The sequence below is a fragment of the Nicotiana tomentosiformis genome, chromosome 1 (genome assembly GCF_000390325.3).
Source record: "Nicotiana tomentosiformis chromosome 1, ASM39032v3, whole genome shotgun sequence".
Lineage (NCBI taxonomy): Eukaryota > Viridiplantae > Streptophyta > Magnoliopsida > Solanales > Solanaceae > Nicotiana > Nicotiana tomentosiformis.
Genome location: NC_090812.1, coordinates 62,313,128 through 62,339,842, shown reverse-complemented (window position 1 = coordinate 62,339,842; position 26,715 = coordinate 62,313,128).

The window sequence follows — 26,715 nt, the reverse complement described above, 5'->3', positions numbered from 1 at the left end:
GAACACAGACCCCGATCGCCTAAAAAATTTTCCGGGCCATCAAATACGACCTAAGGAACCATAGTCACTGCCCCGCCATGATCGTTCCTCATTTATAACGCTTTTCGGCCTAAAAACTAGAATTTCACCTGATTTTTATATTTTCGTCTGCTATAGCCCACGCCTCCCCAGTGGGTAGGGACCCCTGGAACCGGATCACCTAAAATTTTTCAGGCCATCAAATATGACCTAAGGAACCATAGTCACCACCCCGCCATGACCTTTCCTCATTGTTTGCATTTTACGGCCAAAAAACTAGAATTCCGCCCGATTCCCATATTTTCTTGTGGTATCCCACGCCTTCCGAGTGGGTCAGGCCCCCCGAACTAAGGAACCATAATCATCGCCCCGCCATGATCGTTCCTTATTTTTTGCATTTTTCGGACAAAAACCTAGAATTCCGTCCGATTCCAATATTTTCGTGTGCTATAGCCCACGCCTTCCGAGTGGGCCGGGGCCCCCGGACTCGGATCACCTAAAAATATTTCGGGCCATCAAATAAGACCTAAGGAACCATAGTCACCTTCCCGCCATGATCATTTCTCATTTTTTGCATTTTTCGGCCAAAAAACTAGAATTCCGCCCGATTCCCATATTTTCGTGTGCTATACCCACGCCTTCCAAGTGGTCCCAGGAACCCCGGACCCCGATCGCCTAAAATCTTTCCGGGCCATCAAATACGACCTAAGGAACCATAGTCACTTCCCCTCCATGATTGTTCCTTATTTCTTTGCGTTTTTCGGCCAAAAAACCAGAATCTCGCCCGATTATCATGTTTTGTGTGCTATTGCCCACGCCCTCCGAGTGGGCAGGGGCCCTCGAACTCGGATTGCTTAAAAATATTTCGGGTCATCAACTATGACCTAAGTAACCATAGTTACCACCTAGCCATGATCGTTCCTAATGTTTTGCATATTTTTGCCAAAAAACTAGAATTATGCCTGATTCCCATATTTTTGTGTGCTATAGCCCACGCCTTCCAAGTGGTACCGGGACCCCCGGATCTCGATCTCTTAAAATTTTTCCGGGCCATCAAATACGACCTAAGGAACCATAGTAACCGCCCCGCCATGATCGTTCCTCTTTGTTGCATTTTTCGGCCAAAAAACTAGAAATTCGCCCGATTCCCATATTTTCGTGTGTTATATAGCCCACGCCTTCTGAGTGGTCCCGGGACCCCCGGACACCGATCGCCTAAAAATTTTCCGAGCCATCAAATATGACCTAAGGAACCATAGTCACCGCCCCGCCATGAACGTTCCTCATTTTTTGCATTTTTCGGCCAAAAAACTAGAATTCCGCGCGATTCCCATATTTTTGTGTGCTAGCCCACGCCTTCCGAGTGGTCCTAGGCGCCCCGGACCCCGATCGCCTAAAATTGTCCAGGACATCAAATACAACCTAAGGAACCATAGTCACAGCCTCGCCATGATCGTTCCTCATTTTTTTGTGTTTTTCGGCCATAAAACTAGAATTCTGCCCGATTCCCAATTTTTCGTATGCTATAGCCCACGCCTTCAAAGTGGTCCTGAGAACCCCGGACCTTGATCGCCTAAAATTTTTCCGGGCCATCAAATACGACTTAAGGAACCATAGTCACCGCCCCGCCATGATCGTTCCTCCTTTTTTGTATTTTTCGGCCAAAAAACTAGAATACCGCCTGATTACCATATTTTCGTGTGCTATAATAGCCCACGCCTTCCCAATGGGTAGGGGCCCCCGGAGTCGGATCGCCTAAATTTTTTTTATGGTCCATCAAATACGACCTAAGGAACCATAGTCACCGCCCCTCCATGATCATTCCTCACTTATTGTGATTTCCGGCCAAAAAACTAGAATTCCGCACGATTCCCATATTTTTGTATGCTACAGCCCACGCCTTTCAAGTGGTCCCGGGAACCCCTGACCCCGATCGCCTAAAAATATTTCGGGCCATCAAATACGATCTAAGGAACCATAGTCCCCACCCCGCCATGATCATTCCTTATTTTTTGCATTTTTCAGCCAAAAAAATAGAATTCTGCGTGATTCAAATATTTTCGTGTGCTATAGCCCACACCTTCCGAGTGGTCCCAGGCCCCCCGGACCCCAATCGCCTAAAAGTTTTCCGGGCGATCAAATACGACCTAAGGAACCAAAGTCACCGCCCCGCCATGATCATTCCTCATTTTTTTCATTTTTCAGCCAAAAACCTAGAATTCCCCCCGATTCCCATATTTTCGTGTGCTATACCCACGCCTTCCGAGTGGGCTAGGCCCCCCGGACTCGGATCGCCTAAAAAATTTTCGGGCCATCAAAAAATACCTATGGAACCATAGTCACTTTCTTGCCATGATCGTTCCTCATTTTTTGCATTTTTTGGCCAAAAAACTAGAATTTCGCCCGATTCCCATATTTTCGTGTGCTATACCCACGCCTTCCAAGTGGTCCCGGGAACACCGGACCCCGATCGCCTAAAAAGATTTTTGGGCCATCAAATACGACCTAAGGAACCATAGTCACTGCCCCGCCATGATCGTTCCTCATTCTTTGCGTTTTTCGGCCAAAAAACTACGATTGCCATATTTTTGTGTGCTATTGCCCACGCCTTCCGAGTGGGCCGGGCCCCCGGACTCGGATCGCCTAAAACATTTTCGAGCCATTATATAGGACCTATGTAACCATAGTCACCGCCTCGCCATGATCGTTCCTCATGTTTTGCATTTTTCGGCCAAAAAGCTAGAATTTCACCCGATTTCCATATTTTTGTGTGCTATGCCTACGCCTTCCAAGTGGTCCCGAGACCCCCGGACCCTGAACACCTAAAATTTTTTCGGGCGATCAAATATGACCTGAGGAACCATAGTAACCGCCCCGCCATGATCGTTCCTCATTTTTGCGTTTTTCGTCCACACAACTAGAATTCCGCGCGATTCCCATATTTTCGTGTGCTATAGCCCACGCCTTCCGGGTGGTCCCGGGACCCCTGGATTCGGATCGCCTAAAATTTTTCCGGGCCATCAAATACGACCTAAGGAACCATAGTCACCGCCCCACCATGACCTTTCTTCATTTTTTGCATTTTACGGCCAAAAAACTAGAATTCCACCCGATTCCCATATTTTCGTGTGTTATAGCCCACGCCTTCCAAGTGGACCCGGGACTCCAGGACCCCGATCGCCTAAAATTTTTCCGGCCAATCAAATACGACCTAAGGAACCAGAGTCACTGCCCCCCATGATCGTTCCCTATTTTTTGAATTTTACTACAAAAAAACTAGAATTCCGCATGATTCCCATATTTTTGTGTGCTATAGCCCAAGCATTCCGAGTAGGATGGGCCCTCCGGACTCAGATCGCATAAAAATTTTCCGGGCCATCAAATACGACCTAAAGAACCATAGTCACCGCCCTGACATGACCGTTCCTCATTTTTTTGCGTTTTACGGCAAAAAATATAGAATTCCGCCCGATTCCCATATTTTTGTGTGCTATAGCCCACGCCTTCAAGTGGTCCCCGGACCCCAGACCCCGACCGCCTAAAATTTTTCCGGGCCAACAAATATGACGTAGGGAACCATAGTCACTGCCCCGCCATGATCGGTCCTTATTTTTTGCATTTTACGGCCAAAAAACTAGAATTCCGCCCGATTCCCATATTTTCGTGTGGTATTGCCCACGCCTTCCTAGTGGTCCCAAGAACACAGACCCCGATCGCCTAAAAAATTTTCCGAGCCATCAAATACGACCTAAGGAACCATAGTCACTGCCCCGCCATGATCGTTCCTCATTTATAACGCTTTTCGGCCTAAAAACTAGAATTTCACCTCATTTTTATATTTTCGTTTGCTATAGCCCACGCCTCCCCAGTGGGTAGGGACCCCCGGAACCGGATCACCTAAAATTTTTCCAGGCCATCAAATACGACCTAAGGAACCATAGTCACCACCCCGCCATGACCTTTCCTCATTGTTTGCATTTTATGGCCAAAAAACTAGAATTCCGCCCGATTCCCATATTTTCGTGTGGTATCCCACGCCTTCCGAGTGGGTCAGGCCCCCCGAACTAAGGAACCATAATCACCGCCCCGCCATGATCGTTCCTTATTTTTTGACTTTTTCGGCCAAAAAACTAGAATTTCGCCCGATTCCCATTTTTTGTGTTATAGCCCTCGCCTTCCAAGTGGTCCCAGGGCCCCCGAACCCCGATCTCCTAAAATATTTCCGGGCAATCAAATACGACCTAAGGAACCATATTCACCGCCCCTCCAGGATCATTCCTCATTTTTTGCATTTTTCGGACAAAAACCTAGAATTCCGCCCGATTCCCATATTTTCGTGTGCTATAGCCCACGCCTTCCGAGTGGGCCTGGGCCCCCGGACTCGGATCACCTAAAAAATTTTCGGGCCATCAAATAAGACCTAAGGAACCATAGTCACCTTCCCGCCATGATCATTTCTCATTTTTTGCATTTTTCGGCCAAAAAACTAGAATTCCGCCCGATTCCCATATTTTCGTGTGCTATACCCACGCCTTCCAAATGGTCCTAGGAACCCCGGACCCCGATCGCCTAAAATTTTTACGGGCCATCAAATACGACCTAAGGAACCATAGTCACTTCCCCTCCATGATTGTTCCTAATGTTTTTGCGTTTTTCGGCCAAAAAACTAGAATTTCGCCCGATTACCATGTTTTGTGTGCTATTGCCCACGCCCTACGACTGATCCGGGGCCCGCGAACTCGGATTGCTTAAAAATATTTTGGGTCATCAACTATGACCTAAGTAACCATAGTTACCGCCTCGCCATGATCGTTCCTAATGTTTTGCATATTTTGGCCAAAAAACTAGAATTATGCCTGATTCCCATATTTTTGTGTGCTATAGCCCACGCCTTCCAAGTGGTACCGGGACCCCCGGATCCCGATATCTTAAAATTTTTCCGGGCCATCAAATACGACCTAAGGAACCATAGTAACCGCCCCGCCATGATCGTTCCTCATTTTTGCATTTTTCGGCCAAAAAACTAGAAATTCGCCCGATTCCCATATTTTCGTGTGTTATATAGCCCACGCCTTCCGAGTGGTCCCGTGACCCCCGGACCCCGATTGCCTAAAAATTTTCCGGGCCATCAAATACGACCTAAGGAACCATAGTCACCGCCCCGCCATGAACGTTCCTCATTTTTTGCGTTTTTCGGCCAAAAAACTATAATTCCGCGCGATTCCCATATTTTCGTGTGCTATAGCCCACGCCTTCCGAGTGGTCCTCGGCGCCCCGGACCCCGATCGCCTAAAATTGGCCCGGACATCAAATACAACCTAAGGAACCATAGTCACAGCCTCGCCATGATCGTTCCTCATTTTTTGCATTTTTCGGCCATAAAACTAGAATTCTGCTCGATTCCCAATTTTTCGTGTGCTAGCCCACGCCTTCCAAGTGGTCTTGAGAAACCCGGACCCCGATCGCCTAAAATTTTTCCGGGCCATCAAATACGACTTAAGGAACCATAGTCACCGCCCCGCCATGATCGTTCCCCCTTTTTTGCATTTTTTGGCAAAAAAACTAGAACACCGCCTGATTACCATATTTTTGTGTGCTATAATATCCCACGCCTTCCCAATGGGTAGGGCCCCCCGGAGTCGGATCGCCTAAAATTTTTTCGGTCCAACAAATACGACCTAAGGAACCATAGTCACCGCCCCTCCATGATCATTCCTCACTTATTGCGATTTCCGGCAAAAAAACTAGAATTCCGCACGATTCCCATATTTTTGTATGCTACAGCCCACGCCTTTCAAGTGGTCCCGGGAACTCCGGACCCCGATCGCCTAAAATTTTTTCAGGCCATCAAATACGATCTATGGCACCATAGTCCCCACCCCGCCATGATCAATCCTTATTTTTTGCATTTTTCAGCCAAAAAAATAGAATTCCGCGTGATTCCGATATTTTCGTGTGCTATAGCCCACGCCTTCCTAGTGGTCCCAGGCCCCCCGGACCCCGATCGCCCAAAATTTTTCCGGGCGATCAAATACGACCTAAGGAACCAAAGTCACCGCCCCGCCATGATCATTCCTCATTTTTTTCATTTTTCAGCCAAAAACCTAGAATTTTCCCCAATTCCCATATTTTCGTGTGCTATACCCACGCCTTCTGAGTGTGCTGGGCCCCCCGGACTCGGATCACCTAAAAAAATTTTCGGGCCATCAAAAAAGACTTATGGAACCATAGTCACTTTCTTGCCATGATCATTCCTCATTTTTTGCATTTTTCGGCCAAAAGATTAGAAGTCCACCCGATTCCCATATTTTCGTGTGCTATACCCACGCCTTCCAAGTGGTCCCGGGAACCCCGGACCCCGATCGCCTAAAAATTTTTTCGGGCCATAAAATACGACCTAAGGAACCATAGTCACTGCCCCGCCATGATAGTTCCTCATTCTTTGCATTTTTCGGCCAAAAAACTAGAATTCCACCCGATTGCCATATTTTTGTGTGCTATTGCCCACGCCTTCCGAGTGGGCCGGGCCTCCGGACTCGGATCGCCTAAAAATTTTTCGAGCCATTAAATAGGACCTATGTAACCATAGTCACCGCCTTGCCATGATCGTTCCTCATGTTTTGCATTTTTCGGCCAAAAAGCTAGAATTTCACCCGATTCCCATATTTTTGTGTGCTATGCCTACGCCTTCCAAGTGGTCCCGAGACCCCCGGACCCCGAACACCTAAAATTTTTCCGGGCCATCAAATATGACCTGAGGAACCATAGTAACCGCCCCGCCATGATCGTTCCTCATTTTTGCGTTTTTCGTCCACACAACTAGAATTCCGCGTGATTCCCATATTTTCGTGTGCTATAGCCCACGCCTTCGAGTTGTCCCAGGACCCCCGGATTCGGATCGCCTAAAATTTTTCCGGGCCATCAAATACGACCTAAGGAATCATAGTCACCGTCCCACCATGACCTTTCCTAATTTTTTGCATTTTACGGCCAAAAAACTAGAATTCCACCCGATTCCCATATTTTCGTGTGTTATAGCCCACGCCTTCCAAGTGGACCCGGGACTCCAGGACCCCGATCGCCTAAAATTTTTCCGGCCCATCAAATACGACCTAAGGAACCAGATTCACTGCCCCCCATGATCGTTCCCCATTTTTTGAATTTTACTACAAAAAAACTAGAATTCCGCATGATTCCCATATTTTTGTGTGCTATAGCCCACGCCTTCTGAGTGGGATGGGCCCTCCGGACTCAGATCGCATAAAAATTTTCCGGGCCATCAAATACGACCTAAAGAACCATAGTCACCGCCCTGACATGACCGTTCCTCATTTTGTTGCGTTTTACGGCAAAAAAAATAGAATTCCGCCCGATTCCCATATTTTTGTGTGCTATAGCCCACGCCTTCAAGTGGTCCCAGGACCCCAAACCCCGATCGCCTAAAAATTTTTCGGGCCAACAAATATGACGTAGGGAACCATAGTCACTGCCTCGCCATGATCGGTCCTTATTTTTTTGCATTTTACGGCCAAAAAACTAGAATTCCGCCCGATTCCCATATTTTCATGTGCTATTGCCCACGCCTTCCGAGTGGTCCCAGGAACACAGACCCCGATCGCCTAAAAAAAATTTTGGGCCATCAAATACGACCTAAGGAACCATAGTCACTACCCCGCCATTATCGTTCCTCATTTATAACGCTTTTCGGCCTAAAAACTAGAATTTCAACTGATTTTTTTATTTTCGTTTGCTATAGCCCACGCCTCCCCAGTGGGTAGGGACCCCCGGAACCGGATCACCTAAAAATTTTCCAGGCCATCAAATATGACCTAAGGAACCATAGTTACCACCCCGCCATGACCTTTCCTCATTGTTTGCATTTTACGGCCAAAAAACTATAATTCCGCCCGATTCCCATATTTTTGTGTGGTATCCCACGCCTTCCGAGTGGGCCAGGCCCCCCAAACTAAGGAACCATAATCACCACCCCGCCATGATCGTTCCTTATTTTTTGCATTTTTCGGCCAAAAAACTAGAATTCCGCTCGATTCCCATTTTTTTGTGTTATAGACCTCGCCTTCCAAGTGGTCCCAGGACCCCCGAACCCCGATCTCCTAAAAGTTTTCCGGGCAATCAAATACGACCTAAGGAACCATATTCACCGCCCCTCCAGGATCGTTCCTCAGTTTTTGGATTTTTCGGACAAAAACCTAGAATTCCGCCCGATTCTCATATTTTCGTGTGCTATAGCCCACGCCTTCCGAGTGGGCCGGGGCCCCCGGACTCGGGTCACCTAAAAAATTTTAGGGCCATCAAATAAGACCTAGGAACCATAGTCACCTTCCCGCCATGATCATTTCTCATTTTTTGCATTTTTTGGCCAAAAAACTAGAATTCCGCCCGATTCCCATATTTTCGTGTGCTATACCCACGCCTTCCATATGGTCCCAGGAACCCCGGACCCCGATCGCCTAAAATTTTTCCGGACCATCAAATACAACCTAAGTAGCCATAGTCACTTCCCCTCCATGATTGTTCCTCATTTTCTTGCGTTTTTTGGCCAAAAACCTAGAATTTTGCCCGATTACCATGTTTTGTGTGCTATTGCCCACGCTCTCCGAGTGGGTCGGGGCCCTCGAACTCGAATTGCTTAAAAATATTTCTGGTCATCAACTATGACCTAAGTAACCATAGTTACCGCCTCGCCATGATCGTTCCTAATGTTTTGAATATTTTGGCCAAAAAACTAGAATTATGCCTGATTCCCATATTTTTGTGTGCTATAGCCCACGCCTTCCAAGTGGTACCAGGACCCCCGGATCCCGATCTCTTAAAATTTTTCCGGGCCATCAAATACGACCTAAGGAACCATAGTAACCGCCCCGCCATGATCGTTCCTCATTTTTGCATTTTTCGGCCAAAAAACTAGAAATTTGCCCGATTCCCATATTTTCGTGTGTTATATAGCCCACGCCTTCCGAGTGGTCCCGTGACCCCTGGACCCCGATTGCCTAAAAATTTTCCGGGCCATCAAATACGACCTAAGGAACCATAGTCACTGCCCCGCCATGAACGTTCCTCATTTTTTGCGTTTTTCGGCAAAAAAACTAGAATTCCGCGCGATTCCCATATTTTCGTGTGCGATAGCCCACGCCTTCCGAGTGGTCCTAGGCGCCCCGAACCCCGATCGCATAAAATTGTCCCGGACATCAAATACAACCTAAGGTACCATAGTCACAGCCTCGCCATGATCGTTCCTCATTTTTTGCGTTTTTCGGCCATAAAACTAGAATTCTGCCAGATTCCCAATTTTTCGTGTGCTAAAGCCCACGCCTTGCAAGTGGTCCTGAGAACCCCGGACCCCGATCGCCTAAAATTTTTCCGGGCCATCAAATACGACTTAAGGAACCATAGTCACCGCCCCGCCATGATCGTTCCTCCTTTTTTTGCATTTTTCGGCCAAAAAACTAGAATTTCGCCTGATTACCATATTTTCGTGTGCTATAATAGCCCACGCCTTCCCAATGGGTAGTGGCCCCCGGAGTCGGATCGCCTAAAAAATTTTCGGTCCATCAAATACGACCTATGGAACCATAGTCACCGCCCCTCCATGATCATTCCTCACTTATTGCGATTTCCGGCCAAAAAATTAGAATTTCGCACGATTCCCATATTTTTGTATGCTACAGCCCACGCCTTTCAAGTGGTCCCGGGAACCCCGGACCCCGAGTCCGGGGGGCCCAGCCCACTCAGAAGGCGTGGGTATAGCACACGAAAATATGGGAATCGGGGGGAATTCTAGGTTTTTGGCTGAAAAATGAAAAAAATGAGGAATGATCATGGTGGGGCAGTGACTTTGGTTCCTTAGGTCATATTTGATCGCCCAAAAAAATTTTAGGCGATCCGAGTCCGGGGGTCCCGGGACTACTTGGAAGGCGTGGGCTATAGCACCGAAAAATATGCAAATCGGGCGGAATTCTAGTTTTTTGGCCGTAAAATGCAAAACGTGAGGAACGATCATGGCGGGGCGGTGACTATGGTTCCTTAGGTCGTATTTAATGGCCCAGAAAAACTTTAGGCGACCCGAGTCCGGGGGTCCCGGGACCACTTGGAAGGTGTGGGATATAGCACACGAAAATATGGGAATCGGGCGGAATTTTAGTTTTTTGGTCAAAAAATGCAAAAAATGAGGAGCGATCACGGCGGGGCAGTGACTATGGTTCCATAGGTTATATTTGATGGCCCGAAAAACTTTTAGGCAATCCGAGTACGGCGGGGGCTATAGCACAGGAAAATATGCTAATCGGGCGGAATTCTAGTTTTTTTGCCGAAAAACGCAAAAAATGAGGAACGATCATGACTGGGCAGTGACTATTGTTCTTTAGGTCATATTTGATTGCCCAGAAAAATTTGAGGCGATCCGGCTCCGTGGGGCCCTACCCACTGGGAAGGCATGGGATATAGCACACAAAAATATTGGAATCAGGCGAAATTCTAGTTTTTTGGAAGAAAAATTCAAAAAATGAGGAGCTATCATGGCGGGACGTTGACTATGGTTCTTTAGCTCGTACTTTATATCTTGGAAAAATTTAGGCGATCGGGGTCCGGGGGTCCCGGGACCACTTGGAAGGTGTGGGCTATAGCACACGAAAATATGGGAATCAGACTAAATTCTAGTTTTTTGGCAGAAAAATGCAAAAAATGAGGAACGATCATGGCGGGGCAGTGACTATGGTTCCCTAGGTCGTATTCGATGGCCCGAAAAAGTTTTAGGCAATCCGAGTCAGGGGCCCGACCCACTCGGAAGGCGTAGGTTATTGCACACGAAAATATGGGAATCGGGCGGAATTCTAGTTTTTTGGCCGAAAAATATAATAAAATGAGGAACGATCACGGCGGGGCGGTGACTATGGTTCCTTAGGTTGTATTTGATGGACCAAAAAATTTTATCTGGGAGTCCGGGACCACTTGGAAGGCGTGGGCTATAGCACACGAAAATATGGGCATCGAGAGGAATTCTAGTTTTTTGGCCGAAAAATGCAAAATATAAGGAACGATCATGGAGGGGCGGTGACTATGGTTCCTTAGGTCGTATTTGATGGACCTGAAAAATTTTAGGAGATCGGGGTCCGGGGGTCCCGGGACCACTCGGAAGGCGTGGGCTGTAGCACACGAAAATATGGGAATCTGGCGGAATTCTAGTTTTTTGGCCAAAAAATGTAAAAAATGAGGAACGATCATGGGGGGCGGTGACTATGGTTCTACAGGTCGTATTTGATGGCCCGAAAAAATTGTAGGCGATCCGAGTCCAGGGGGCCCAACCCACTAGGAAGACGTGGGTGCACACGAAAATATGGGAATCGGGCGGAATTTTTGTTTTTTGGCCATAAAATGCAAAAAATGATGAAAGGTCATGGCGGGGAGGTGAGTATGGTTACTTAGGTCGTATTTGATGGCCTGAAAAAATTTTAGGCGATCTGGCTCCGGGGTCCTGGCCCACTCGGAAGGCGTGGGCTATAGCACATGAAAATATTGCAATCAGGCAAAATTCTATTTTTTTTGGCCGAAAAACGCAAAACATGAGGAACGATCATGGAGGGGCGATGACTATGGTTCTTTAGGTCGTATTTTATGGCCCGGAAAATTTTAGGCGATCGGGGTCCGTGTGTCCCGGGACCATTTGGAAGGCATGGGCTATAGCACACGAAAATATGAGAATCAGGCAGAATTCTAGTTTTTTGGCCGAAAAATGCGAAAAATGAGGAACGATCATGGAGGGGCGGTGACTATGGTTCCCTAGGTCTTATTTGATGGCCCGAAAAATATTTAGGCGAATCGAGTCAAGGGGCCCGGCCCACTCGGCACACGAAAATATGGGAATCAGGCGGAATTCTAGTTTTTTGGCCGTAAAATGAAAATATTGAGGAATGATCATGGCGGGGCGGTGTCTATGGTTCCTTAGGTCGTATTTAATGGCCCGGTAAAATTTTAGGCGATCCGAGTCCGGGGGTCCCGAGACTACTTGGAAGGCGTGGGCTATAGCACACGAAAATATGGGAATCGGGTGGAATTCTAGTTTTTTGGCCGAAAAACGCAAAAAATGAGGAACGATTATGGCGGGGAGGTGACTATGGTACCTTAGGTCATATTTGATGGCCCATAAAATATTTTGGCGATCGGGGTCTAGGGGGCCAGGGACCACTCGGAAGGCGTGGTCTATAGCACACGAAACTATTTGAATTAGGCAGAAATCTAGTTTTTTGGCCGTATAACGTAGAATAACCGAGGAATGATCATGACGGGGCAGTGACTATGGTTATATAGGTCATATTTGATGGCCCGAAAAAAATTTAGGCGATCTGAGTCGAGGGGGCCCAACCCACTCGGAAGGCGTGGGCATACGCAAAAATATGTTAATTGGCCGTAAAATGCAAACGGTGAGGAACGATCATGGCGGGCGGTGACTATGGTTCCTTAGGTCGTATTAGGTGTCCTAGAAAAATTTTAGGTTATCGGGGTTCGGGGGTCCCGGGACCACTTGGAAGGCGTGGGCTATGGCATACGAAAATATGGGAAAGAGGTGGAATTCTAGTTTTTTGGCCATAAAATGCAAAAAATGAGGAAAGGTCATTGCGGAGTAGTGACTATGTATCTCTAGGTCGTATGTGATGGCCCGGAAAAGTTTTAGGCTATCCGAGTCCGGGGGGCCCGGCCCACTCTGAAGTCGTGAGCTATAGCACACGAAAATAAGGGCATCGGGCGGAATTCTACTTTTTTGGCCGAAAAATGCAAAAGATAAGGAACAATTATGGAGGGGCGGTGACTATGGTTCCTTAGGTCGTATTTGATGGACCGGAAAAAATTTAGGAGATCGGGGTCCGGGGGTCCCGGGACCACTCGGAAGGCGTGGGCTGTAGCACACGAAAATATGGGAATCTGGCGGAATTCTAGTTTTTTGGCCAAAAAATGTATAAAATGAGGAACGATCATGGGGGCGGTGACTATGGTTCTATAGGTCGTATTTGATGGCCCGAAAAAATTGTAGGCGATCCGAGTCCAGGGGGGACAGCCCACTCGGAAGACGTGGGTGCACACGAAAATATTAGAATCGGGGGGAATTTTTGTTTTTTGGCCATAAAATGCAAAAAATGATGAAAGGTCATGGCGGGGAGGTGAGTATGGTTACTTAGGTCGTATTTGATGGCCCAAAATTTTTTTAGGCAATCCGTCTCCGAGGACCTGGCCCACTCGGAAGGCGTGGGCTATAGCACACGAAAATATTGGAATCAGGCAAAATTCTAATTTTTTGGCCGAAAAACGCAAAACATGAGGAACGATCATGGCGGGGCGATGACTATGGTTCTTTAGGTCATATTTTATGGCCCGAAAAATTTTAGGCGATCGGGGTCCGGCAGTCCCGGGACCATTTGGAAGGCATGGGCTATAGCACACGAAAATATGAGAATCGGGCAGAATTCTAGTTTTTTGGACGAAAAATGCGAAAAATGAGGAACGAGCATGGAGTGGCGGTGACTATGGTTCCCTAGGTCTTATTTGATGGCCCGAAAAATATTTAGGCGAATCGAGTCAAGGGGACCAGCCCACTCGGAAGGCGTGGGCTATAGCACACGAAAATATAGGAATCGGGCGGAATTCTAGTTTTTTGGCCGTAAAATGAAAATATTGAGGAACCATCATGGCGGGGCGGTGACTATGGTTCCTTAGGTCGTATTTAATGGCCAGGTAAAATTTTAGGCGATCCGAGTCCGGGGGTCCCGAGACTACTTGGAAGGCGTGGGCTATAGCACATGAAAATATGGGAATCAGGTGGAATTCTAGTTTTTTGGCTGAAAAACGCAAAAAATGAGGAACGATCATGGCGGGGAGGAGACTATGGTACCTTAGGTCGTATTTGATGGCCCATAAAATTTTTTGGCGATCGGGGTCTGGGGGGCCAGGGACCACTCGGAAGGCGTGGTCTATAGCACACGAAACTATTTGAATCAGGCGGAAATCTAGTTTTTTGGCCGTATAACGTAGAATAACCGAGGAATGATCATGACGGGGAAGTGACTATGGTTATATAGGTCATATTTGATGGCCCGAAAATTTTTTAGGCGATCTGAGTCCAGGGGGCCCAACCCACTCGGAAGGCGTGGGCACACGCGAAAATATGTTAATCGGGCAGAATTCTAGTATTTTTGCCGAAAAACGCAAAGAATGAGGAACGATCATGGCGGAGCTGTGGCTATGGTTCCTTAGGTCGTATTTGATGGACCGAAAAAATTTTAGGCGATCGTGGTACGGGGGTGCGGGAGCCTCGAAAGGCATGGGCTATAGCACACGAAAATATGGGAATCGCGCGGAATTCTAGTTTTTTGGCAGTAAAATGCAAAAAGTGAGGACCGATCATGGTGGGGCGGTGACTATGGTTCCTTAGATCATATTTAATGGCCTGGTAAATTTTAGGCGATCCGAGTCCGGGGGTCCCGGAACTACTTGGAAGGCGTGGGCTATAGCACCGAAAAATATGCAAATCGGGCGGAATTCTAGTTTTTTGGCCGTAAAATGCAAAACGTGAGGAACGATCATGGCGGGGCGGTGACTATGGTTCCTTAGGTCGTATTTAATGGCCCAGAAAAACTTTAGGCGACCCGAGTCCGGGGGTCCCGGGACCACTTGGAAGGTGTGGGATATAGCACACGAAAATATGGGAATCGGGCGGAATTCTAGTTTTTTGGTAAAAAAATGCAAAATATAAGGAGCGATCACGGTGGGGCAGTGACTATGGTTCCATAGGTTATATTTGATGGCCCGAAAAACTTTTAGGCAATCCGAGTACGGCGGGGGCTATAGCACAGGAAAATATGCGAATCGGGAGGAATTCTAGTTTTTTGGCCGAAAAACGCAAAAAATTAGGAACGATCATGACGGGGCGGTGACTATTGTTCTTTAGGTCATATTTGATGGCCCAGAAAAATTTGAGGCGATCCGGCTCCGTGGGGCCCTATCCACTGGGAAGGCATGGGATATAGCACACAAAAATATTGGAATCATGCAAAATTCTAGTTTTTTGGAAGAAAAACGCAAAAAATGAGGAACTATCATGGCGGGACGTTGACTATGGTTCTTTAGGTCGTACTTTATGTCTCGGAAAAATTTAGGCGATCGGGGTCCGGGGGTCCCGGGACCACTTGGAAGGTGTGGGCTATAGCACACGAAAATATGGGAATCAGACTAAATTCTAGTTTTTTTGCCGAAAAATGCAAAAAATAAGGAACGATAATGGCGGGGCAGTGACTATGGTTCCCTAGGTCGTATTTGATGGCCCGAAAAAGTTTTAGGCAATCCGAGTCAGGGGCCCGACCCACTCGGAAGGCGTAGGTTATTACACACAAAAATATGGGAATCGGGCGAAATTCTAGTTTTTGGTCCGAAAAATATAAAAAATAAGGAACGATCACGGCGGGGCGGTGACTATGGTTCCTTAGGTCGTATTTGATGGCCCGCAAAACTTTTACGCTATTCGAGTCAAGGGAGCTCAGTCCACTCGGAAGGCGTGGGCTATAGCACACGAAAATATGGGAATCGGGCTGAATTCTAGTTTTATGGCCGAAAAACGGAAAACATGAGGAACGATCACGACGGGGCGGTGACTATGGTTCCTTAGGTCGTATTTGATGGACCGAAAAAATTTGTCTGGGAGTCCGGGACCACTTGGAAGGCGTGGGCTATAGCACACGAAAATATGGGCATCGGGAGGAATTCTTGTTTTTTGGCCGAAAAATGCAAAAAATAAGGAACGATCATGGAGGGGCGGTGACTATGGTTCCTTAGGTCGTATTTGATGGACCTGAAAATTTTAGGAGATCGGGGTCCGGGGGTCCCGGGACCACTCGGAAGGCACAGCACACGAAAATATGGGAATCTGGCGGAATTCTAGTTTTTTGGCCAAAAAGTGTAAAAAATGAGGAACGATCATGGGGTGGCGGTGACTATGGTTCTATAGGTCGTATTTGATGGCCCGAAAAAATTTTAGGCGATCCGTCTCCGGGGTCCTAGCCCACTCGGAAGCTAGGGGGCCCAGCCCACTCGTAAGACGTGGGTGCACACGAAAATATGGGAATCAGGCGGAATTTTTGTTTTTTGGCCATAAAATGCAAAAATGATGAAAGGTCATGGCGGGGAGGTGAGTATGGTTACTTAGGTCGTATTTGATGGCCCGAAAAAATTTTAGGCGATCCGTCTCCGGGGTCCTGGCCCACTCGGAAGCCGTGGGTTATAGCACACGAAAATATTGGAATCAGGCAAAATTCTAATTTTTTGGCCGAAAAACGCAAAACATGAGGAACGATCATGGAGGGGCGATGACTATGGTTCTTTAGGTCGTATTTTATGGCCCGAAAAATTTTAGGCGATCAGGGTCGGGGTGTCCCGGGACCACTTGGAAGGCATGGGCTATAGCACACGAAAATATGAGAATCAGGCAGAATTCTAGAGTTTTGGCCGAAAAATGAGAAAAATGAGGAACATCATGGAGGGGCAGTGACTATGGTTCCCTAGGTCTCATTTGATGGCCCAAAAAATATTTAGGCGAATCGAGTCAAGGGGCCCGGCCCACTCGGAAGGCATGGGCTATAGCACACGAAAATATGGGAATCTGGCGGAATTTTAGTTTTTTGGCCGTAAAATGCAAAAGGTGAGGAACGATCATGGCGGGGCGGTTACTATGGTTCCTTAGGTCGTATTAGGTGGCCTAGAAAAATTTTAGGTTATCGGGGTCCGGGGGTCCCGGGACCACTTGGACGGCGTGGGCTATGGCACACGAAAATATGGGAATGAGGTGGAATTCTAGTTTTTTGGCCATAAAATGCAAAAAATAAGGAAAGGTCATAGCGGATTAGTGACTATGTATATATAGGTCGTATTTGATGGCCCGGAAAATTTTTAGGCTATCCGAGTCCAGGGGGCCCGGCCCACTCTGAAGTCGTGGGCTATAGCACACGGAAATATGGGCATCGGGCGGAATTCTAGTTTTTTGGCCGAAAAATGCAAAACATAAGGAACGATCATGGAGGGGCAGTGACTATGGTTCCTTAGGTCGTATTTGATGGACCGGAAATATTTTAGGAGATCGGGGTCCGGGGGTCCTGGGACCACTCGGAAGGCGTGGGCTGTAGCACACAAAAATATGGGAATCTGGCGGAATTCTAGTTTTTTGGCCAAAAAACGTAAAAATTGAGGAACGATCATGGCGGGGCGGTGACTATGGTTCTACAGGTCGTATTTGATGGCCCGAAAAAATTGTAGGCGATCCAAGTCCAGGGGGCCCAACCCACTCGGAAGACGTGGGTTATAGCACACGAAAATATGAGAATCGGGCGGAATTTTTGTTTTTTGGCCATAAAATGCAAAAAATGATGAAAGGTCATGGCGGGGAGGTGAGTATGGTTACTTAGGTCAGATTTGATAGCCCAAAAAATTTTTAGGCGATCCGGCTCCGGAGACCTTGCCCACTCGGAAGGCGTGGGCAATAGCACACGAAAATATTGGATTTTATGGCCCGAAAATTTTAGCACACGAAATGTTTTTTAGGCGGGACGGTAACTATGGTTCTTTAGGTCGTATTTTATGGCCCGAAAATTTTTAGGCGATCGGGGTCCGGTGTCCCGGGACCATTTGGAAGGCATGGGCTATAGCACACGAAAATATGGGAATCATGCGGAATTCTAGTTTTTTGGCCGAAAAATGCGAAAAATGAGGAACGATCATGGAGGGGCGGTGACTATGGTTCCCTAGGTCTTATTTGATGGCCCGAAAAAAAATTAGGCGAATCGAGTCAAGGGGCCCGACCCACTCGGAAGGCGTGGGCTATAGCACACGAAAATATGGGAATCGGGCGGAATTCTAGTTTTTTGGCCGTCAAATGAAACAATTGAGGAACGATCATTGCGGGGCGGTGACTATGGTTTCTTAGATTATATTTAATGGCCCGGTAAAATTTTAGGCGATCCGAGTCCGGGGGGTCCCGAGATCACTTGGAAGGCGTGGGCTATAGCACATGAAAATATGGGAATCGGGCAGAATTCTAGTTTTTTGGCCGTAAAATGAAATTATTTCGGAACGATCATGGCGGGGTGGTGACTATGGTTCCTTAGGTCGTATTTAATGGCCCGGTAAAATTTTAGGCGATCCGAGTCCGGGGGTCCCGAGACTACTTGGAAGGCGTGGGCTATAGCACATGAAAATATGGGAATCAAGTGCAATTCTAGTTTTTTGGCTGAAAAACGCAAAAAATGAGGAACGATCATGGCGGGGAGGAGACTATGGTACCTTAGGTCGTATTTGATGGCCCATAAAATTTTTTGGCGATCAGGGTCTGGGGGGCCAGGGACCACTCGGAAGGCGTGGTCTATAGCACAAGAAAATATTTGAATCAGGCGAAAATCTAGTTTTTTGGCCGTAAAACGTAGAATAACCGAGGAATGATCATGACGGGGCATTGACTATGGTTATATTGGTTTTATTTGATGGACCGAATTTATTTTAGGCGATCTGAGTCCAGGGGGCCCAGCCCACTCGGAAGACGTGGGCTATAGCACATGAAAATATGGAAATCGGGGCAGAATTTTAGTTTTATGGACGAAAAATGGAAAATATGAGGAACGATCACGACGGGGCGGTGACTATGGTTCCTTAGGTTGTATTTGATGGCCCGAAAATTTTTTAGGCGATCCCAGTCTGGGGGGCCCGGCCCACTCGGAAGGCTTGGGCGCACACGAAAAAATGGAAATCGGGCGGAATTCTAGTTTTTTGGCAAAAAAAGGTAAAAAAATGAGGAACGAGCATGGCGGGGCGGTGACTATAGTTCCTTAGGACGTATTTGATGGCCCGAATAAATTTTAGTCGATCCAAGTCTGGGGGGCCCGACCCGCTCGGAAGGCGTGGGCACTCACGAAAATATGAGAATCGGGCGAAATTCTAGTTTTTTGGCCATAAAATGCAAAAAATGAGGAAAGGTCGTGGCGGGGTGGTGACTATAGTTCCTTAAGTCTTATTTTATGGCCTAGAAAAATTTTAGGCCATCGGGGTCCGGGGGTCCCGGGGCCACTTTGAAGGCGTGGGTGGGCTATAGCACACGAAAATATGGGAATCGGGCGGAATTCTAGTTTTTTGGACGTAAAATGCCAAAAATGAGGAACGATCATGGCGGGGCGGTGATTATGGTTCTTAAGTCGAATTTTATGGCCTGGAAAATTTTAGGCAATCCGACTCCGGGGTCCCGGCCCACTCGGAAGGCGCGGGTAGCACACGAAAATATTAGAATTAGGCAAAATTCTAGTGTTTTGGCCGAAAAACACAAAAAATGTGGAATTATCAAGGCAGGGAGGTGACTATGGTTCATTAGGTCGTATTTATGGCCCGGAAAATTTTAGGCGATCGGGGTCTAGGGGTCCCAGGACCACTTGGAAGGCGTGGGCTATAGCACACGAAAATATGGGAATCAGGCGGAATTCTAGTTTTGTAGCCGAAAAATGCAAAAAATGAGGAACGATCATGGTGAGGCGGTGACTATGGTTCCCTATGTCGTATTTGATGGCTCGAAAACTTTTTAGGCGATCCGAGTCAGGGGGCCTGGCCCACTCGGAAGGCGTGGGCTAGCACACGAAAATATAGGAATCAGGCAGAATTCTAGTTTTTGTCCGTAAAATGCCAAAGGTGAGGAACTATCATGGCGGGGCGGTGACTATGGTTCCTTAGGTCGTATTTAATGATCCATTAAAATTTTAGGCGATCCGAGTCCGGGGGTCCCGGGACCACTTGGAAGGCGTGGGATAGAGCACAAAAATACGGGAATCGAACAAAATTCTAGTTTTTTAGCCGAAAAATTCATATAATGAGGAACGATCATGGCGGGGCTGTGACTATGGTTCCCTAGGTCATATTTAATGGCCCAAAAAAGTTTTAGGCAATCCGAGTCAGGGGCCCAGCCCACTCGGAAGGCGTAGGTTATTGCACACGAAAATATGGGAATCAGGCGGAAATCTAATTTTTTGGCCGATAAATGTAAAAAATGAGGAACGATCACGGCAGGGCGGTGACTATGGTTCCTTAGGTCGTATTTGATGGACCGAAAAACTTTTAGGCTATACGAGTGAAGGGAACCCGGCCCACTCGGAAGGCGTGGGATATAGCACACGAAAATATGGGAATCGGGCGAAATTCTAGTTTTATGGCCGAAAAACGAAAAACATGAGGAACGATCACGATGGGGTGGTGACTATGGTTACTTAGGTCGTATTTGATGGACCGAATTTTTTTTAGGCGATCCCAGTCCGGGGGGCCCGGCCCACTCGGAAGGTTTGGGCGCACATGGAAATATGGGAATCGGGCGGAATTCATGTTTTTTGGTCGAAAAATGCAAAAAATGAGGAATGATCATGGCGGGGAGGTGACTATGTTTCCTTAGGTCATATCTGATGGCCCAAAAGAATTATAGGATATCGGGGTTCTGGAGTCCCGGAACCACTTGTAAGGCGTGGGCTATCGCACACGAAAATATGGGAATCTGGCGGAATTCTAGTTTTTTGGCCGTAAAATGCAAAAAGTGAGGAACGATCATGGCAGGGCCTTGACTATGGTTCCTTAGGTTGTATTAGATGGCCTAGAAAAATTTTAGGCTATCGGGGTCCGGGGGTCCCGGGACCACTTGGAAGGCGTGGGCTATGGCACACGAAAATATGGGAATCAGGCGGAATTCTAGTTTTTTGGCCATAAAATGCAAAAAATGAGGAAAATTCATGGCGGGGCAGTGACTATGTTTCTCTAGGTCATATTTGATGGCCCGAAAAATTTTTAGGCTATCCGAATCAGGGGGCCCGGCCCACTCGGAAGGCGTGGGCTATAGCACACGAAAATATGGGAATTGCGCGGAATTCTAGTTTTTTGGCCGAAAAATGTAAAAAATAAGGAAGGATCATGGAGGGGCGGTGACTATGGTTCCTTAGGTCGTATTTGATGGACCGGAAAAATATTAGGCGATCGGGGTCCGGGGGCGCTTGAGACCACTCGTAAGGCGTGGGCTGTAGCACACGAAAATATGGGAATCTGGCAGAATTCTAGTTTTTTGGCCAAAAAACGTAAAAAATGTGGAACGATAATGGCGGGGCAGTGACTATGGTTCTATAGGTCGTATTTGATAGACCAAAAAAATTGTAATAGTTCCGAGTCCAAAGGGCCCAACCCACTCGGAACACGTGGGCTATGGCACACGAAAATATGGGAATCGGGCGAAAATTTAGTTTTTTGGCCATAAAATGAAAACAATGATGAAAGGTTATGGCTGGGAGGTGAGTATGGTTACTTAGGTCGTATTTGATGGCCCGAAAATTTTTCAGGCGATCCGGCTTCGGTGTCCTAGCCCACTCGGAAGGCGTGGGCTATAGCACACGAAAATATGGGAATCAGGCGGAATTCGAGTGTTTTGGGAGAAAAATGCGAAAAATGAGGAACGATCATGGAGGGGGGGTGACTATGGTTCCCTAGGTCTTATTTGATGGCCAGAAATTTTTTTAGGCAAACCGAGTCAAGGGGCCCGGCCCACTCGGAAGGCGTGGGCTATAGCACACGAAAATATGGGAATCTGGCGGAATTCTAGTTTTTTGGCCAAAAAATGTAAAAAATGAGGAACGATCATGGGGGGGGCGGTGACTATGGTTCTACAGGTCGTATTTGATGGCCCGAAAAAATTGTAAGCGATCCGAGTCCAGGGGGCCCAACCCACTCGGAAGACGTGGGTACACACGAAAATATGGAAATCGGGCGGAATTTTTGTTTTTTGGCCATAAAATGCAAAACATGATGAAAGGTAATAGCGGGGAGGTGAGTATGGTTACTTAGGTCGTATTTGATGGCCCGAAAAAATTTTAGGCGATTCGGCTCCGGTGTCCTGGCCCACTCGGAAGGCGTGGGCTATAACACACGAAAATATTGGAATCAGGCAAAATTCTAATTTTTTGGCCGAAAAACGCAAAACATGAGGAACGATCATGGCGGGGCGATGACTATGGTTCTTTAGGTCGTATTTTATGGCCTGGAAACTTTTAGGTGATCCGGCTCCGGGGTCCCGGCCCACTCGGAAGGCGTGGGCTATAGCACACGAAAATATTAGAATCAGGCGAAATTCTAGTTTTTTGGCCGAAAAATGCAAAAAATGTGGAATGATCAAGGCAGGGCGGTGACTATGGTTCCCTAGGTCGTGTTTGATGGTTCAAAAAAAAATTAGGCGAATCGAGTCAAGGGGCCCGACCCACTCAGAAGGCGTGGGCTATAGCACACGAAAATATGGGAATCGGGCGGAATTCTAGTTTTTTGTCCGTAAAATGAAACAATTGAGGAACGATCATGGCGGGGCGGTGACTATGGTTCCTTAGGTCGTATTTAATGGCCCGGTAAAATTTTAGGCGATCCGAGTCCGGGGGGTCCCGAGATCACTTGGAAGGCGTGGGCTATAGCACATGAAAATATGGGAATCGGGCAGAATTCTAGTTTTTTGGCCGTAAAATGAAAATATTTTGGAACGATCATGGCGGGGCGGTGACTATGGTTCCTTAGGTCGTATTTAATGGCCCGGTAAAATTTTAGGCGATCCGAGTCCGGGGGTCCCGAGACTACTTGGAAGGCGTGGTCTATAGCACACAAAAATATGAGAATCGGGTGGAATTCTAGTATTTTGGCCGAAAAACGCAAAAAACGAGGAACGATCATGGCGGGGAGGTGACTTTGGTTTCTTAGGTTGTATTTGATAGCCCGGAAAATTTTTTGGCGATCGGGGTCCGGAGGGCCAGGGACCACTCGGAAGGCGTGGTCTATAGCACAAGAAAATATTTGAATCAGGCGAAAATCTAGTTTTTTGGCCGTAAAACATAGAATAACCAAGGAATGATCATGACGGGGCATTGACTATGGTTATATAGTTTGTATTTGATGGCCCGAAAAAATTTTAGGCGATCTGAGTCCAGGGGGCCCAGCCCACTCGGAAGACGTGGGCTATAGCACATGAAAATATGGAAATCGGGCAGAATTTTAGTTTTATGGTAGAAAAATGGAAAATATGAGGAACGATCACGACGGGGCGGTGACTATGGTTCCTTAGGTCGTATTTGATGGCCCGAAATTTTTTTAGGCGATCCCAGTCTGGGGGGCTAGGCCCACTCGGAAGGCTTGGGCGCACACGAAAATATGGGAATCGGGCGAAATTCTAGTTTTTTGGCGAAAAAAGATAAAAAAATGAGGAACGATAATGGCGGGGCGGTGACTATAGTTCCTTAGGACGTATTTGATGGCCCGAATAAATTTTAGTCGATCCCAGTCTGGGGGGCCCGGACCCGCTCGGAAGGCGTGGGCACTCACGAAAATATGAGAATCGGGCGGAATTCTAGTTTTTTGGCCATAAAATGCAAAAAATGAGGAAAGGTCGTGGCAGGGTGGTGACTATAGTTCCTTAAGTCTTATTTGATAGCCTAGAAAATTTTTAGGCCATCGGGGTCCGGGGGTCCCGGGACCACTTTGAAGGCGTGGGTGGGCTATAGCACATGAAAATATGGGAATCGGGCGGAATTCTAGTTTTTTGGACGTAAAATTCCAAAAATGAGGAACGATCATGGCGGGGCGGTGACTATAGTTCCTTAGGACGTATTTGATGGCCCGAATAAATTTTAGTCGATCCCAGTCTGGGGGGCCCGACCCGCTCGGAAGGCGTGGGCACTCACGAAAATATGAGAATCGGGCGGAATTCTAGATTTTTGGCCATAAAATGCAAAAAATGAGGAAAGGTCGTGGCGGGGTGGTGACTAAAGTTCCTTAAGTCTTATTTGATGGCCTAGAAAATTTTTAGGCCTTCGGGGTCCGGGGGTCCCGGGACCACTTTGAAGGCGTGGGTGGGCTATAGCACATGAAAATATGGGAATCGGGCGGAATTCTAGTTTTTTGGACGTAAAATGCCAAAAATGAGGAACGATCATGGCGGGGCAGTGATTATGGTTCTTAAGTCGAATTTTATGGCTTGGAAAATTTTAGGCAATCCGACTCCGGGGTCCCGGCCCACTCGGAAGGCGTGGGTAGCACACGAAAATATTAGAATTAGGCAAAATTCTAGTTTTTTGTCCGAAAAGCGCAAAAAATGTGGAATTATCAAGGCAGGGAGGTGACTATGGTTCTTAAGGTCATATTTATGGCCCGGAAAATTTTAGGCGATCGGGGTCCAGGGGTCCCGGGACCACTTGGAAGGCGTGGGCTATAGCACACGAAAATATGGGAATCAGGCGAAATTCTAGTTTTGTGGCCGAAAAATGCAAAAAATGAGGAACGATCATGGCGGGGCAGTGACTATGGTTCCCTAGGTCGCATTTGATGGCCCGAAAAAGTTTTAGGCAATCCGAGTCAGGGGCCCGGCCCACTCGGAAGGCGTAGGTTATTGCACACGAAAATATGGGAATCGGGCGGAATTCTAGTTTCTTTGCCGAAAAATATAAAAAATGAGGAACGATCACGACGGGGCAGTGACTATGGTTCCTTAGGTCATATTTGATGGCCTGTAAAACTTATACGCTATCCGAGTCAAGGGGGCCCGGCACACTCGGAAGGCGTGGGCTATAGCACACGAAAATATGGGAATCGGGCGGAATTCTAGTTTTATGGCAGAAATATGAAAACCATGAGGAACGATCACGACAGGGAGGTGACTATGGTTCCTTAGGTCGTATTTGATGGACCAAAAAAAATTTTCTGGGAGTCCCGTCACAACTTGGAAGGCATGTGCTATAGCACACAAAAATATGGGAATCTGGCGGAATTCTAGTTTTTTGGCCGTAAAATGCAAAAGGTGAGGAACGATCATGGCGGGGCGATGACTATGGTTCCTTAGGTTGTATTAGATGGCCGAGAAAAATTTTAGGCTATCGGGGTCCGGGGGTCCCGGGACCACTTGGAAGGCGTGGGATATGGCACACGAAAATATGGGAATCAGGCGAAATTCTAGTTTTTTGGCCATAAAATGCAAAAAATGAGGAAAGGTCATGGCGGGGTAGTGACTATGTTTCTCTAGGTCGTATTTGATGGCCCAAAAATTTTTTAGGCAATCCGAGTCCGGGGGCCCGGCCCACTCTAAAGTCGTGGGCAATAGCACACGAAAATATGGGCATCGGGCGGAATTCTAGTTTTTTTGGTCGAAAAAGGCAAAAAATAAGGAACGATCATGGAGGGGCGGTGACTAAGGTTCCTTAGGTCGTATTTGATGGACCGGAAATATTTTAGGCGATCGGGATCCGGGGGTCCCGGGACCACTCGGAAGGCGTGGGACAGCACACGAAAATATGGGAATCTGGCGGAATTTTAGTTTTTTGGCCAAAAAAAGTAATAAATGAGGAACGATCATGGCGGGGCGGTGACTATTGTTCTATAGGTCATATTTGATGGCCCGAAAAAATTGTAGGCAATCCGAGTCTAGGGGGCCCAGCCCACTCGGAAGACGTGGGTTATAGCACACGAAAATATGGGAATCTGGCGGAATTTTTGTTTTTTGGCCATAAAATGCAAAAAATGATGAAAGGTCATGGCGGGGGGTGAGTATGGTTACTTAGGTCGTATTTGATGGCCCAAAATTCTTTTAGGCTATCCAGCTCCGGGGACCTTGCCCACTCGGAAGGCGTGGGCAATAGCACACGAAAATATTGGATTTTATGGCCCGAATATTTTAGCACACGAAATTATTTTTAGGCTGGACGGTAACTATGGTTCTTTAGGTCGTATTTTATGGCCCGAAAATTTTTAGGCGATCGGGGTCCGGGTGTCCCGAGACCACTTGGAAGGCATGGGCTATAGCACACGAAAATATGGGAATCATGCGGAATTCTAGTTTTTTGGCCAAAAAATGCGAAAAATGACGAACGATCATGGAGGGGCGGTGACTATGGTTCCCTAGGTCTTATTTGATGGCCCGAAAAAAAATTAGGCGAATCGAGTCAAGGGGCCTGACCCACTCGGAAGGCGTGGGCTATAGCACATGAAAATATGGGAATCGGGCTAAATTCTAGTTTTTTGGCCGTAAAATGAAACAATTGAGGAACGATCATGGCGGGGCGGTGACTATGGTTGCTTAGATTATATTTAATGGCCCGGTAAAATTTTAGGTGATCCGAGTCCGGGGGGTCCCGAGATCACATGGAAGGCGTGGGCTATAACACATGAAAATATGGGAATCAGGCAGAATTTTAATTTATTGGCCGTAAAATGAAAATATTGCGTAATGATCATGGCGGGGCGGTGACTATGGTTCCTTAGGTCGTATTTAATGGCCCGGTAAACTTTTAGGCGATCCGAGTCCGGGGGTCCCGAGACTACTTGGAAGGCGTGGTCTATAGCACACAAAAATATGAGAATCGGGTGGAATTCTAGTATTTTGGCCAAAAAACGCAAAAAATGAGGAACGATCATGGCGGGGAGGTGAATATGGTTCCTTAGGTCGTATTTGACGGCCCGGAAAATGTTTTGGCGATCGGGGTCCGGAGGGCCATGGACCACTCGGAAGGCGTGGTCTATAGCACAAGAAAATATTTGAATCAGGTGAAAATCTAGTTTTTTGGCCGTAAAACGTAGAATAAACAAGGAATGATCATGACGGGGGATTGACTATGGTTA